This window comes from Bos taurus, chromosome 28 (genome assembly GCF_002263795.3).
Source record: "Bos taurus isolate L1 Dominette 01449 registration number 42190680 breed Hereford chromosome 28, ARS-UCD2.0, whole genome shotgun sequence".
NCBI lineage: Eukaryota > Metazoa > Chordata > Mammalia > Artiodactyla > Bovidae > Bos > Bos taurus.
In genome coordinates this window covers 40,143,659-40,158,254 of record NC_037355.1, presented here as the reverse complement: position 1 = coordinate 40,158,254, position 14,596 = coordinate 40,143,659, and positions in this window count along the sequence as shown.

Sequence of the window (14,596 nt, the reverse complement as noted above, 5' to 3'; positions counted from 1 at the left end):
ATCCATGCTCATTTTGCCTGTTGGTTATTTTTATATCAAGTACAAGGAGAAAGCCTTATCTCTTTCAGTATGGATTGTATATGTTGTGCTCCTCTATCCAACCAATTTAGATAAAACTGGATCCACCCTAGAGAAATTTCATTTGGAGAAATGGTGGTGGGAGGAGATAAGACCTCCTTGTCTGAGTGAGTTATAAATAGCGGACAAATAAATAGAAAGCCCCAGCTGCTGTAGGGAGAAAAAAAAATGTGTGTTTTTTTCTTCTGTTACTGTATAATTAGCATGAGTCACTGTCCTCCTGGCTGGGAGTATGTGAGGGAGAGGAGGAGGAGATATGGAGGAAGACAGCCAGGCCTGGGACCAGGGAAGGGGTCATTCTTCCTTGAGTTTCTCAGCGACTGGAGTTCCAGAACAAATGGTGCACCAAAAGCATCTGGTCCTAGCAGGGCAGCCAGGAGGGAGGCCTGGAACATCGTTGCTCATGGGACTCACAGACAAGACACTCTGGATGTGGGTCCATGCACGATGCGTCATGTCTGCATTTCGTTTCCTCTTCAAGGACTCGTTCCCCAGGACTTGTTTTAATAGATACCAATCTGTGATCTTCTCATCACTTTTCCCTGTTGCATGTCCCTTCTGGGGGTAGTCATCTGGTCCTCATGCGGTGTCCATGCTGCAAACTCAGGCAAGTCCCTTCCCCCATCTGGCCTGCAATCCCATTCCTAGATAGAAGCAAGGCTACTTCAAGACTGCATGGAAACCACACCGTTCTGGGGAGCTACTAGAGAGGGGTGTTATTTACTCCTGTGATCAAGGGCAGTCATTCTGCTGCTCTGTCTCTTCCTCCCTGTCTCTTACTCAGTGCCCTCACACACAGTGACAGTCACTCAGGCAAACACGTCCTAGCTCTTGGAAGCAGCAGGAACTCTATTGGACTGTCTCAGGCTTAGACATAGCCCCACCTAATTTTGCTCCAGTTCTATTTGCTACTCCAAGACAGGATCCAGACTAAGGTAAGATGAGCAAGGCATCTAGAGCACAAAATTTAAAGGCACATTCATTTTCAGGAGCAGATCCCTCACTCAGGATAATCCTGAAAGTGAGGGACTCCTTAAGTCTCAGGCTCTGAGTACCTCACTCGCCTTACCCCAGTTCCTGCTCTGCTCCAGGGTTCCCTAGGATTTACTCATCAGAGGAACTCTGGAGGGCTAAAGAGTGACCCCCAAGATATCTAGGTCCTAAACCCTGGAATTTGTGAATGTTACCTTAAATTGCAGAACGGGCTTGGTAGATATTGATTAAATATCTAATCTAATTAAAGAACTTGAGCTGGGGGAGGTTATGCTGCATTATACCCTTGGGGTCTAAATATGATCACCGTGTCCTTATACGAAGGAAGGAGAGAGACATTTGAGTACTTAGAAGAGAGAAGGCACCGCCATGATGTTAACAGAGAGAGCTGGATTTAAGATGCTGTGCTATGGACTTCGAGGATTGAAGAAGACACCAGCCAAGAAATGTGGACAGCCTCTGGAACTGCACAAAGGCAAGGAACAATGTCCCATAGAGCTTTCAGAGGAAGCATGATCTCTTTGATTTTTACCCACTAAGAACCATAAGAGAATAAATGTGTATTTTTTAAGCCGCTGATTTTGGGGTGATTTATTACAGCAGTCATGAGAAATGAATTGGAAACCCAGCTCCTTCTACACTTGGCTTCCCCCAAACCGTCTGGGATGCTTCTCATCATGCCCCCCAAATGCAGAATAGGATAGACTGATACAGACCTCTCACCCACACACACTAAAGCTGAACTCTCGCTTTCCCTTCATACTCTGACTCGATCTTTACCCTGTTGCTGGAGATGGGGCTTTTGCCACTCCACAGCTCAGAATTTGACAGAGGTGGAAGGCCTGCGTAGGAGGCGACAATGAAGGAATTTCGGTAAATATCACAGCAAGCTTTATCTCCACGAAGACAGCGAGCAAAGCATTTTATATACTAAGATATTTACCCATGAGGCAGTCCAGTTCACCCTCAGTATGCAAATAAATAGAGAATGAGAGAGTTAATTTATTTGTTCTAACCTCACAGTTAATAAGCAGCAAAACAAGATTCTCTTTTCTCCTCTTATTTTTTCCTTCAAACCAGGAATTTAGAGCCCCCTCCTGGAGCTTACAGGATCTGGAATTTTACATCTGCTGCCTATAATGAGTCCTGGACCAGGGACAGGACATCCTGGGTGCCACAGTGACGCAGCTGTGATGGCATTGTTGCTGCTTTCTCAGTTATTGGCTGGGGGGTGGAGGGCGGGGAGGGGGGGTACTCTTGCCTGGAGAATCCCATGGACGGAGGAGCCTGGTAGGCTGCAGTCCATGGGGTCGCTGAGTCGGACACGACTGAGCGACTTCACTTTCACTTTTCACTTTCATGCATTGGAGAAGGCAATGGCAACCCACTCCAGTGTTCTTGCCTGGAGAATCCCAGGGACAGCGGAGCCTGGTGGGCTGCCATCCATGGAGTCGCACAGAGTTGGACACGACTGAAGCGAATTAGCAGCAACAGCAGCAGGAGGGGTGGTAGAGTTTAAGCTCTTACTGCACTTAGGAAGCCCTCTGTGACATGGCCCTAGCCTCCTGCTTCACTGGGCATGGCAGCTGTACCCCGGTCTTTGTGCTGCTGGCCACAGCCTCCCCACAACCTCCCCATCCTCCCTGGTTCTGCAAACACACAGGCTTTGGCACATGTTTCTCTGTTCTGCAAGTGCCAAATCAAAAGTGTCCTCTTTGGCTACGTCTCTTCTGATACCCTTTGGAAAAAGCGAGGGTGCCCTTCTAGGTGTCCCAGAGTTTCCATCAGAAGCCCTTTCTCACTGCCCTATGATTGTTTAGTCTCTTTCTTCCTGAACCAGCCAGACTGTACCTTAAAAATTCTGTACCTTTTCCCTAAGCAACTTGCATAGTGCCCAGTACATAAAGGTCACTCAATACATGTTTGTTCAATGAGTGAATAAATGAAAGTGAAAGTGTTAGTCATTCAGTCAAGTCCAACACTTTGCGACCCCATGGACTGTAGCCCGCTAGGCTCCTCTGTCCGTGGGATTCTCTAGGCAAGGATACTGGAGTGGGTAGCCATTCCTTTTCTAGGGGATCCTCCCAACCCAGGGATCAAACCAAGTCTCCCACATTGCAGGCAGATTCTTTACCATCTGAGCCACCAGGTAAGCCCCTAGTAAATGAATACATAAGTATAATAAAGTAGAATGTTATTTTTGATAGAAAATTCATTCTGGCATCTCTGCAGACCATTATCTAAGACTTGCCCCAGGGTAAGATAAAGCCTAAGAGAATATTTTGGAGGATAAATTCCAGTCTGACCCTTGGAAACAGGGTGAGGTAGGGCTGCAGTGATTTTTTTCTTCTCCTTGGTTTTGCATTTCATTTCAGTAACTACACTGTATCTCACCAATTGTGGAGCTGTATATCTTATAGATGGAGCACATCGAATAGAATGAGTGTGCTGGGTAGATTATGTGGAGAATTGAAAATGAACATCAATTTACTTGAAGCTGAAAATAAAAGTTTCCTGGGAAGAAAAATCAGTAATGTGAATTTTCCCTTGAACCCAGAGGTAGATGAATGGGTGAGACTAAATAGTGATACTATAAAAACATGTCACAGAATCTGGGAGAGGGGAAGACATTCGTGGGGCAGAGAGGGAAATTCTGAACAAGGAAATACACTCGGAAGCCTCTTTCTTCTTCCTCCTTTTGCTTTACTTCTCTAACTTTCAGCACGAGGTCGTCCTAAGGTGTACCTGGTTCATGAAAGTCCTGTTTTACGAGTATTAGGTCTCTTCAGCCTTTTATCTTAATGACTATATATCTTAGTCCCCAAATTCTATAATTTATTTTTTACTGAAGTACAATTGACTTAAATCTTGTATTAGTTTCAAGTGTCCAGCTAAGTGATTCAGTTTCACATATGTATATGGATCTATTTTTTCGATTCTTTATAGGTGATTGCAAAGTACTGAGTAGAGTTCTCTGTGCTATGGTAGATCCTTGTTGGTTATCTATTTTATATATAATGATGTGTATATATTGCTACCAAATTCCTAATTTGTTCCCCTCCCCTTTCCTCTTTGATAACCATAAATTTGTTTTCTATGTCTATGGGTCTATTTCTGTTTTGTATATAAGGTCATTTGTGTATTTTCTTTTAGATTCCCCATATAAGCCTTATCCTATGCTATTTGTTTTTCTTTGTCTGACTTACTTCACTTATTATGACAGTCTCTAGGTCCATCCACATTGTTACAAATGGCATTATTTAATTCTGTTTTATGACTGAGTCCACTGGGGCTTCCCTAGTGGCTCAGTAGTAAAGCATCTGCCTGAAATACAGGAGACAGCGGCAAGAGATGCAGATTTGACCCCTGGGTCAGGAAGATCTCCTGGAAAAGAAAATGGCAACCCACTCCAGTTTTCTTGCCTGGAGAATCCCATGGACAGAGAAGCCTGGCAGGCTTTAATCCATGGAGTCACAAGAGTTGGACACAACGTGACAACAGAACAACAATAGTCCATTGTGTGTGTGTGTGTGTGTGTGTGTGTGTGTGTCCACATCTTGACTTGTTCATCTGCTGATGGACATTTAGAGGCTGCCATGTCTTGGCTATTGTAAGGAGTGGTGCAGTGAACACTGAGGTGCGTGTCTTTTTGAATTATGTTTTTTTCCAGATACATGTACAGAAATGGGACTGCTGGATTATACAGTAGCTCTAATTTTTGTTTCTTAAGGAACCTCCATACTTTTCTCCTTAGTAGCTGTACCAATTTACATTCCCACCAACAGTGTAAGAGGGTTCCCTTTTTTCCAGCCCCTCTCCAGCATTTATTATTTATAGACTTTCTGATGACGGCTGTTCTGATTGGTATGAAGTGATATGTAGTTTGATTTGCATTTCCCTGCTGATTATTGATAGTGAGCATCTTTTCATGAGTGTTTTGGCCATCTGAATGTCTTCGGTAAAAATCTGCAATTTCAGAAGTTAGGAAGTCTGGGAAGGTGTGAGTTGAGGAAATAATGACAAGTTGAATGAGGAATAGGTTCCAATCCTTGACCGGAGGAAAACAAACCCTACAAAATATGTTTAGCCTAAGGATAAGTCAGAAAACACCCTAAGTACCAAACCATTTTCTATTTCCAGGTTTAGTGGTAGTGGAAACATGTAAGTCCAATAGAGGAGGGGAAGGAGCATGGCCTCTGGGGTCGGAGTGGCCCTAGGCTCCCCTCCTAACTCTCTTAGTTGCTAACAGAGGAACACCAGGCTAACAGCCAGCCTTGCCTCACCTGTCCTCACAGTTAGAAGTACGTTCATCTCCCCCATGAAGAATTGCTGTGGCCACTGTACATGAGAGGACAGACGGGCTGTTCCTGCCACATGCAGGGCAGAATCACACTGTGGAGTCATAACAGGTAAGCTCCTCCTTTGAGAGAGTTATTTCCTAGGTAGGTTGATAAGAAGTCTAGGGGTCCCCAAGGAGAGAGGGGTCTGGAATTCTCAAGGAGGAAGAAAGGACAAACTTTTTTTTCCTTCTCTACATTCCTTAGGATTATATAACAATAATGTATCCTGCCTGAGGACAGTCTCTGGATTAAAGACACTCTCTGGATTAAACCTTCTGGCTAATTCTGTTATCTTAAAATGTAAATCTACTACTTCGGGCAGGAATCCCTCAGACGAAATGGAGTAGCCATCATGGTCAACAAAAGAGTCCGAAATGCAGTACTTGGATGCAATCTCAAAAACGACAGAATGATCTCTGTTCATTTCCAAGGCAAACCATTCAATATCACAGTAATCCAAGTCTATGCCCCAACCAGTAACGCTGAAGAAGCTGAAGTTGAACAGTTCTATGAAGACCTACAAGACCTTTTAGAACTAACACCCAAAAAAGATGTCCTTTTCATTATAGGGGACTGGAATGCAAAAGTAGGAAGTCAAGAAACACCTGGAATAACAGACAAATTTGGCCTTGGAATACAGAATGAAGCAGGGCAAAGACTAATAGAGTTTTTCCAAGAAAATGCACTGGTCATAACAAACACCCTCTTCCAACAACACAAGAGAAGACTCTATACATGGACATCACCAGATGGTCAACACTGAAATCAGATTGATTTATATTCTTTGCAGCCAAAGATGGAGAAGCTCTATACAGTCAGCAAAAACAAGACCAGGAGCTGACTGTGGCTCAGACCATGAACTCCTTATTGCCAAATTCAGACTTAAATTGAAGAAAGTAGGGAAAACCACTAGACGATTCAGGTATGACCTAAATCAAATCCCTTATGATTATACAGTGGAAATGAGAAATAGATTTAAGGGCCTAGATCTGATAGATAGTCTGACGAACTATGGAATGAAGTTCGTGACCTTGTACAGGAGACAGGGATCAAGACCATCCCCATGGAAAAGAAATGCAAAAAAGCAAAATGGCTGTCTGGGGAGGCCTTAGAAATATCTGTGAAAAGAAGAGAAGCGAAAAGCAAAGGATAAAAGGAAAGATATAAGCATCTGAATGCAGAGTTCCAAAGAATAGCAAGAAGAGATAAGAAAGCCTTCTTCAGTGATCAATGCAAAGAAATAGAGGAAAACAACAGAAGGGGAAAGACTAGGGATCTCTTCAAGAAAATCAGAGATACCAAAGGAACATTTCATGCAAAGATGGGCTCGATAAAGGACAGAAATGGTATGGACCTAACAGAAGCAGAAGATATTAAGAAGAGATGGCAAGAATACACAGAAGAACTGTACAAAAAAGATCTTCACGACCCAAATAATCACGATGGTGTGATCACTGACCTAGAGCCAGACATCTTGGAATGTGAAGTCAAGTGGGCCTTAGAAAGCATCACTACGAACAAAGCTAGTGGAGGTGATGGAATTCCAGTGGAGCTATTCCAAATCCTGAAAGATGATGCTGTGAAAGTGCTGCACTCAATATGCCAGCAAATTTGGAAAACTCAGCAGTGGCCACAGGACTGGAAAAGGTCAGTTTTCATTCCAATCCCAAAGAAAGGCAATGCCAAAGAATGCTCAAACTACCGCACAATTGCACTCATCTCACACGCTAGTAAAGTCATGCTCAAAATTCTCCAAGCCAGGCTTCAGCAATATGTGAACCGTGAACTTCCTGATGTTCAAGCTGGTTTTAGAAAAGGCAGAGGAACCAGAGATCAAATTGCCAACATCCACTGGATCATGGAAAAAGCAAGAGAGTTACAGAAAAGCATCTATTTCTGCTTTATTGACTATGCCAAAGCCTTTGACTGTGTGGATCACAATAAACTGTGCAAAATTCTTCAAGAGATGGGAATACCAGACCACCTGATCTGCCTCTTGAGAAATTTGTATGCAGGTCAGGAAGCAACAGTTAGAACTGGACATGGAACAACAGACTGGTTCCAAATAGGAAAAAGAGTTCATCAAGGCTATATTTTATCACCCTGCTTATTTAACTTATATGAAGAGTACATCATGAGAAACGCTGGACTGGAAGAAACACAAGCTGGAATCAAGATTGCCGGGAGAAATATCAATCACCTCAGATGCGCATATGACACCACCCTTATGGCAGAAAGTGAAGAGGAACTCAAAAGCCTCTTGATGAAAGTGAAAGTGGAGAGTGAAAAAGTTGGCTTAAAGCTCAATATCCAGAAAATGAAGATCATGGCATCTGGTCTCTTCACTTCATGGGAAATAGATGGGGAAACAGTGGAAACAGTGTCAGACTTTATTTTTCTGGGCTCCAAAATCACTACAGATGGTGACTGCTGCCATGAAATTAAAAGACGCTTACTCCTTGAAAGGAAAGTTATGACCAACCTAGATAGCATATTCAAAAGCAGAGACATTACTTTGTTCACAAAGGTCCGAATAGTCAAGGCTATGGTTTTTCCTGTGGTCATGTATGGATGTGAGAGTTGGACTGTGAAGAAGGCTGAATACTGAACAATTGATGCTTTTGAACTGTGGTGTTGGAGAAGACTCTTGAGAGTCCCTTGGACTGCAAGGAGATCCAACCAGTCCATTCTGAAAGAGATCAGCCCTGGGATTTCTTTGGAAGGACTGATGCTAAAGCTGAAACTCCAGTACTTTGGCCACCTCATGCGAAGAGCTGACTCATTGGGAAAGCCTCTGATGCTGGGAGGGTTTGGGGGCAAGAGAAGAAGGGGACAACAGAGAATGAGATGGCTGGATGGTGTCATCGACTTGATGCACGTGAGTCTGAGTGAACTCTGGGAGTTGGTGATGGACAGGGAGGCCTGGCGTGCTGTGATTCATGGGGTCGCAAAGAGTCGGACACGACTGAGTGACTGATCTGATCTGATCTGATCGCATGATTCAACAACAACCTTTCATCTTCCCTGTAAACACGTGGCTGCTAATTCAGATGCATAAATACTACTTGGTACCATGTTAATGGTTTATGATGTGCTTTATTTTAATGTTATGTCATCACCCTCCCTGACCCTTTCCTGGGAAGCTAATTTTGCATTTCTCTAGGTTAAGTTATAGATTTGCTACATTCCTTTACAGTATTTCCCAACAGGATAGTTATAGATTTGCTTCCCATAGTCTTCTCTCTCAAGGATTCAGGAGCTTAGGCAATAGCATTAAAGTATGCCTGTAGGAAACCAACATTGTTCCTCAAATCTTTGTTGAGTTTTACCATCCAAAAACTAGTCATGAATGTGTCTGTATGGCATATATGTTTTTTTTGAGATATACATGTACATGCATATATGTGAGTTATACGTATATGCACACTCATACATACATAAATACTTACATTATATATATATATATATATAAAATGTATGAGTGTGTATTAGTTTACACTTAGAGATTGAATAAGCCACTTGAGTCAATGGGATCCCGGAAGCAATAAACCCAATCCAGTATACTTGGCTTCTCTGATATCTCTTGTGAAATTGGAAACAGTTATGTACAAAATGCTGTCCCTTTTGGCACTGACATATGCTTTGCTAGGGATTTTCTGTTGCAAAGAGCAGAAACACACTCAGAAATGCTTAAGGAAATAGGTTGATTATAAGAAGAAGGGAAAGTGCAGTCAGATCTCATGGGAGTGCAAACCCTCTAGGCCGCTGACATGATCACCTATGTCAGGCTCCTCCTGCTCCAGGGACCACACAACTTCTTGTTTTGGTGCAACTGACTTCTTCTGCAAGCTCCCTATTTCCTCTTATGGTTTCCGTGTACTCGTACCGCTGGCCTTCGGCTTGCATGTGATGTGATTCCAGTCAGTGCTGGCACCCACCTCTGGTCCCAACCCCACTTACGTTTCAGAGCGAAATATAATGCAGAAAGTAAGAAAGAGAGATTTTTATTAGGTTGGCCCAAGTCCCATCTACTGTGGACAGGGATAAGATCAACATCAGGGTAATGACATATATCCCATGAAAGACTCAAGCCAGAGAGGAATTGATTTGCATTTCTAGTAAAGGAGGTAAAAACATGTGGTCCAAACTTTTTGAAAAGAAAAATCAGAAATTTCAGAACAGAGTTTAAAATTTGCTCAGAATTTTTGATCCATATATTCTCCTGGTGGGACTGTTGAGTAAGAACATTATACCAAGTTTGGAAACAAATAATTACAAAATTGTTCAATGAAGCATTAATGAAAGTGCAAAAGAAATTCTCAGTAATAAGGAAATGATCGCTTAAATTAGAATGTGCTTCTGATGTATTATTTAACCATCAAAATGTATAAGGATGATGACCATCTCTTGACTAAGTTTTTAAAAGATTCTAAACTGTACATAGAGTAAAATCTAAAGTATGCTAAGGGTGTGCATATATAAAATACAAGCTGTGATACGTCAAAATGTTTGCATCTTGTGATTTTGGTGTATAGATCTGCATTTTTCTCCCCTTTTTTGTCTAGTTTCATGTCTTACAGATTTTGTATTATGAGTGTGGTATATTATTTTATACTAAATATTTACACTAAGTCGTAGAACTTTTTAAGAGAACCCTTCTGGCTTCCTCTTCCATTTTCTCTCCCACATATTTTTGGAAATATAAACCAAGGCATGTGAACAGAGGAGACATGAGCAGAGTTAACGTTGATAGGAGGTTTAAAAAGTAAATCTGATGTACTCCAATTCGTGGCAAGAAAAATACCCTAAACAGGGCTTTCACTTTGCCAAATTTCAATTAACCTTAGGCCTTTTAAGATATATTAACACTTTTTTGTCAGCTAAATGATAATTACCCAGTTTGCTTGTCTCCAAACCTCATTAAGTCTTCTATTGAAGTCCCCACAAATTACAGCATTTGAGAGACACATTCTGCTACACAATCATGAGAAAGCTTAGAAAAATGTCACTGATCACTTTCACTGTCACTGTCACTTTCTTCTTAAGGATGAAAAAACTTGACTATAGTTATTGGAGGTCCATCAATATAGTCTGAAATAGCAACCATTCTGGCAGAATTTTTAAGCTGATCTCTGAAAAAGCTGATGATTATTTTGCATTATAATAATACCTTCCCTCTCTTCCTCCCACACACATATTATCCTGGGAAGTCAGACTTCTCCATAAATGAAGAACTCTTACCTGCGTACCAGATTTGAAAACTCCATGGTCAATACAGTAAATTTTAATACCACTGGGAAGGAAGAAATGTCAACATAATACTGTTTCAAGCCACAGAGCACTACTGTCTCCTTCTGAAGCACACAGAGCACCCACACCCATGCCTCTATAATTTGAAAACCTGTATTTCAATTTATATGTTCATGTATTCATGTAAGCAATAAGCATTTGTAGAAAAGCCTAGAACAGCTATCACTAACACCTTAACAAAACTGTTAGAAGAACTATTAGAAGACTATAAAGTACCTCTTTCACCTAGAGGCCAGGTAGTCCTCTAGGTGCTAGGAGTATTGTAGTTAACAAGACAAGATCTCTGCCCACATGGAACTTCCATTTCAGTGGATGAGAATTGTATAGTATATGATATATATGTGTATATATATATATGTGTGCATATATACATGTGTATATTTTTATATAGCCATTTTATTATATATACATAATTGGTATAGTATGTATGTGTGTACCTCTATTGAACCACAAACCATGGAGATTGTGTGCTGCTAGAATGGATTTGGGAGTCACATAAGCTTGAGTTTAAACCCCTGGCTCAGTTAGGCACTACATTTTTTACATTAATTTTACTGGAGTATATATAATTGACTTACAATGTTTTGGTAGAAGTTTCTTTTGTACAGCAAAGTGAATCTGTTATACACGTATCCAGTCTTTCTAAAATTCTGTCCCCATAGAGAGGTCATTACAGAATATTAAGTAGAGTTCCTTATGCTATACATTAGGTTCTTGTTAGTTACCTATTTTATATACAGTACTGTGTATATGTCAATCCGTTAGGTACTAACTTCATGGACTTCAACAAGTGATTTAACCTCTCTGAAGAATCCAGCTTAAAAATGGACAAAAAACTTGAAAAAGATCTCACCAAAGAAGATATACAGATGGTATATAAGCATTTGAAAAGATATTCAACATCGTATGTCATTAGGGAATTAGTAAATTAAAACAACAATAAGATACTGCTATATACCGGATAGAACGGCCAAATGCCAGAACACTGACCATGCCCAATGCTAGTGAGGTTGTGGATCAACAGAAACTCTCATTTATTGCTGGTGGGAATGCAAAATGGTACAGCCACATCAGAAGACAGTTTTGCAGTTCCTTGAAAAACTAAAAATACTCTTACCATTAACATGCAACAATCATGCTCCTTGGTATTTATACAAAGGAGTTAAAATTTATACCAACTCAACAAACCTGCATGTGAATTTTAAAAAGCTGTGTTTATAATGGCTAAAACTTAGAAACAACCAAGATGTCCTTCAGTAGGTGAATGAATAAATAAACTGTGGCACATCCAGACAAGGGAATATTTTTCAGTGCTAAAAAATGAGCTATCAAGCCACAAAAAGTATAGATGAACTTTAAATGCATACTGCTAAGTGAAAGAAGCCAGTCCAAAAAGTCTACATACGGCATGGTCCCAATGATATGACATTCTAGAAAAGGCAAAACTACAGAGACAGTAAAAAGATCAGTGATTGCCAGGGGCTGAGGAAAAGGAGAGCTGAATATGCAGATCCCAGAGGATCTCTAGGGCAGTAAAACTCTTCTCTGTGATACTACAGTGGTGGATCTGTCATTATTCACTAGTCAAAACCCAACACCCAGAATCAGTTCTAAAGTAAACTATGGACTTTGGGCAATGATGATGTATCAGCGTAGGATCATTGGTTTTAACAAGTGTGCCACTCTGGTGCAAGATGTTGATAGAAGGGACAGCTGTGCACGTGTAGGGGCAGGGGGTATATGTGTCTGTCTGTATCTTCCTCTCAATTTTGCAGTGAACCAAAGATGACTATAAAAAATAAAGTCTGTTAAAAAAAATGAAAATTTATTTACCTTTCATACTAATAATTTCAAAATAACCAACATTTGTTTGATGTTTACTGTGTGCCAGGTCCACTTATTTATTTTTTTATATTAAAAAAGAAAAAAACAAACCAAGATTCAGAGTGGTTAAATCACTTGCCTAAGGCCACGAGGCTAGTACTGAATGGGTCCAGGTTTTAAACTCTAGGCTCTGTGACTCCCAGACCTGTTTTAGGAATATACTGTCTCCGTGGTGTGTGGCCCACTAGAAGCATATTCACACCGTGAGTAGTAATGAACTTGAAGCAGGAAAGTGACAGGTAACACCCAGGGAAACAGTCTCAGGATCTGAGGGCAGGCAGGATTTGCAATGACTGGCTGGGGCCTCACAAGGCAGAAATACAACCCTCACCTGAGCATTTATGATATACCACGCAACAGTTAGAACAGGACATGGAACAACAGCCTGGTTCCAAATAGGAAAAGGAGTACGTCAAGGCTGTATACTGTCACCCTGCTTATTTAACTTATATGCAGAGTATATCATGAGAAACACTGGCTGGAAGAAACACAAGCTGAAATCAAGATTGCCAGAAGAAATATCAATAACCTCAGATATGCAGATGACACCACCCTTATGGCAGAAAGTGAAGAGGAACTAAAGAGCCTCTTGATGAAAGTGAAAGTGGAGAGTGAAAAAGTTGGCTTAAAGCTCAACATTCAGAAAACGAAGATAATGGCATCTGGTCCCATCACTTCATGGGGAATGGATGGGGAAACAGTGGAAACAGTGTCAGACTATTTTTTTGGGCTCCAAGATCACTGCAGATGGTGACTGCAGCCATGAAATTAAAGATGCTTATTCCTTGGAAGGAAAGTTATGACCAACCTAGATAGCATGTTGAAAAGCAGAGACATTACTTTGCCAACAAAGTTTCGTCTAGTAAAGGCTATGGTTTTTCCTGTGGTCATGTATGGATGTGATAGCTGGACTGTGAAGAAAGCTGAGCACCAAAGAATTGATGCTTTTGAACTGTGGTGTTGGAGAAGACTCTTGAGAGTCCCTTGGACTGCAAGGAGATACAACCAATCCATTCCAAAGGAGATCAGTCCTGGGTGTTCTTTGGAAGGAATGATGCTAAAGCTGAAACTCCAGTACTTTGGCCACTTCATGCGAAGAGTTGACTCATTGGAAAAGACTCTAATGCTGGGAGGGATTGTGGGCAGGAGGAGAAGGGGACGAGAGGATGAGATGGCTGGATGGCATCACTGACTCGATGGACGTGAGTGAGAGTGAACTCCAGGAGCTGGTGATGGACAGGGAGGCCTGGCGTGCTGTGATTCATGGGGTCGCAAAGAGTCAGACACGACTGAGCAACTGAACTGAACTGAACTGAACTGAATGGACCTGCAAGTATTCTTTTATCACCTCATTTAATGCTAATAAAAAATAATCTATGAAGAAGTTGTTATGTATTCATTTAAGAAACCAGGGAACTGAGGCTCAGAATGTTGAAGTATTTCCCTGAAGGCTGAAGAGTTGGCTGTGGTTAACGCTTGCCTTTGTCCATTCCAAATACTGTTTAATTTGCCAGTGCTGAAATATCATTTGTACTTCATCAATTCAGATTACTAGTCACTTATCCAATGTACAAAAGGACTGAAGAAGACATTGTTCAAGGACACTGGAGCTGCAACATCACAAAATGGAACAAACAAGTCAAATGAGCAAAATTATCAGGGAGTGCGAAGTCTCCAATGCTCAAGGGTCTAGACCCTGCTTGTTTTTCTCATTCTCCCACCTGCCCTCCTGGATGAGTGACACTTGGGCACCTCATGGGGCAAATCACCCAAGAATTAGCTGAGATTTCAAACTGCTCATTCCCTTTCTCCATAACCTGGGTCATGGATTCTCTCAAATGAGAAAATTAATTATTATTTATAACAATATGCATCTTGATTATTATTTTTATTCATCTTGGAAACAGGAGAGCCTGTGAAAGATTGACAGATCAGTGAATAGGAAAATAGGAGGGAGTGTTTCAGCTTTTAAGCTGTTCTTGAGAAACACT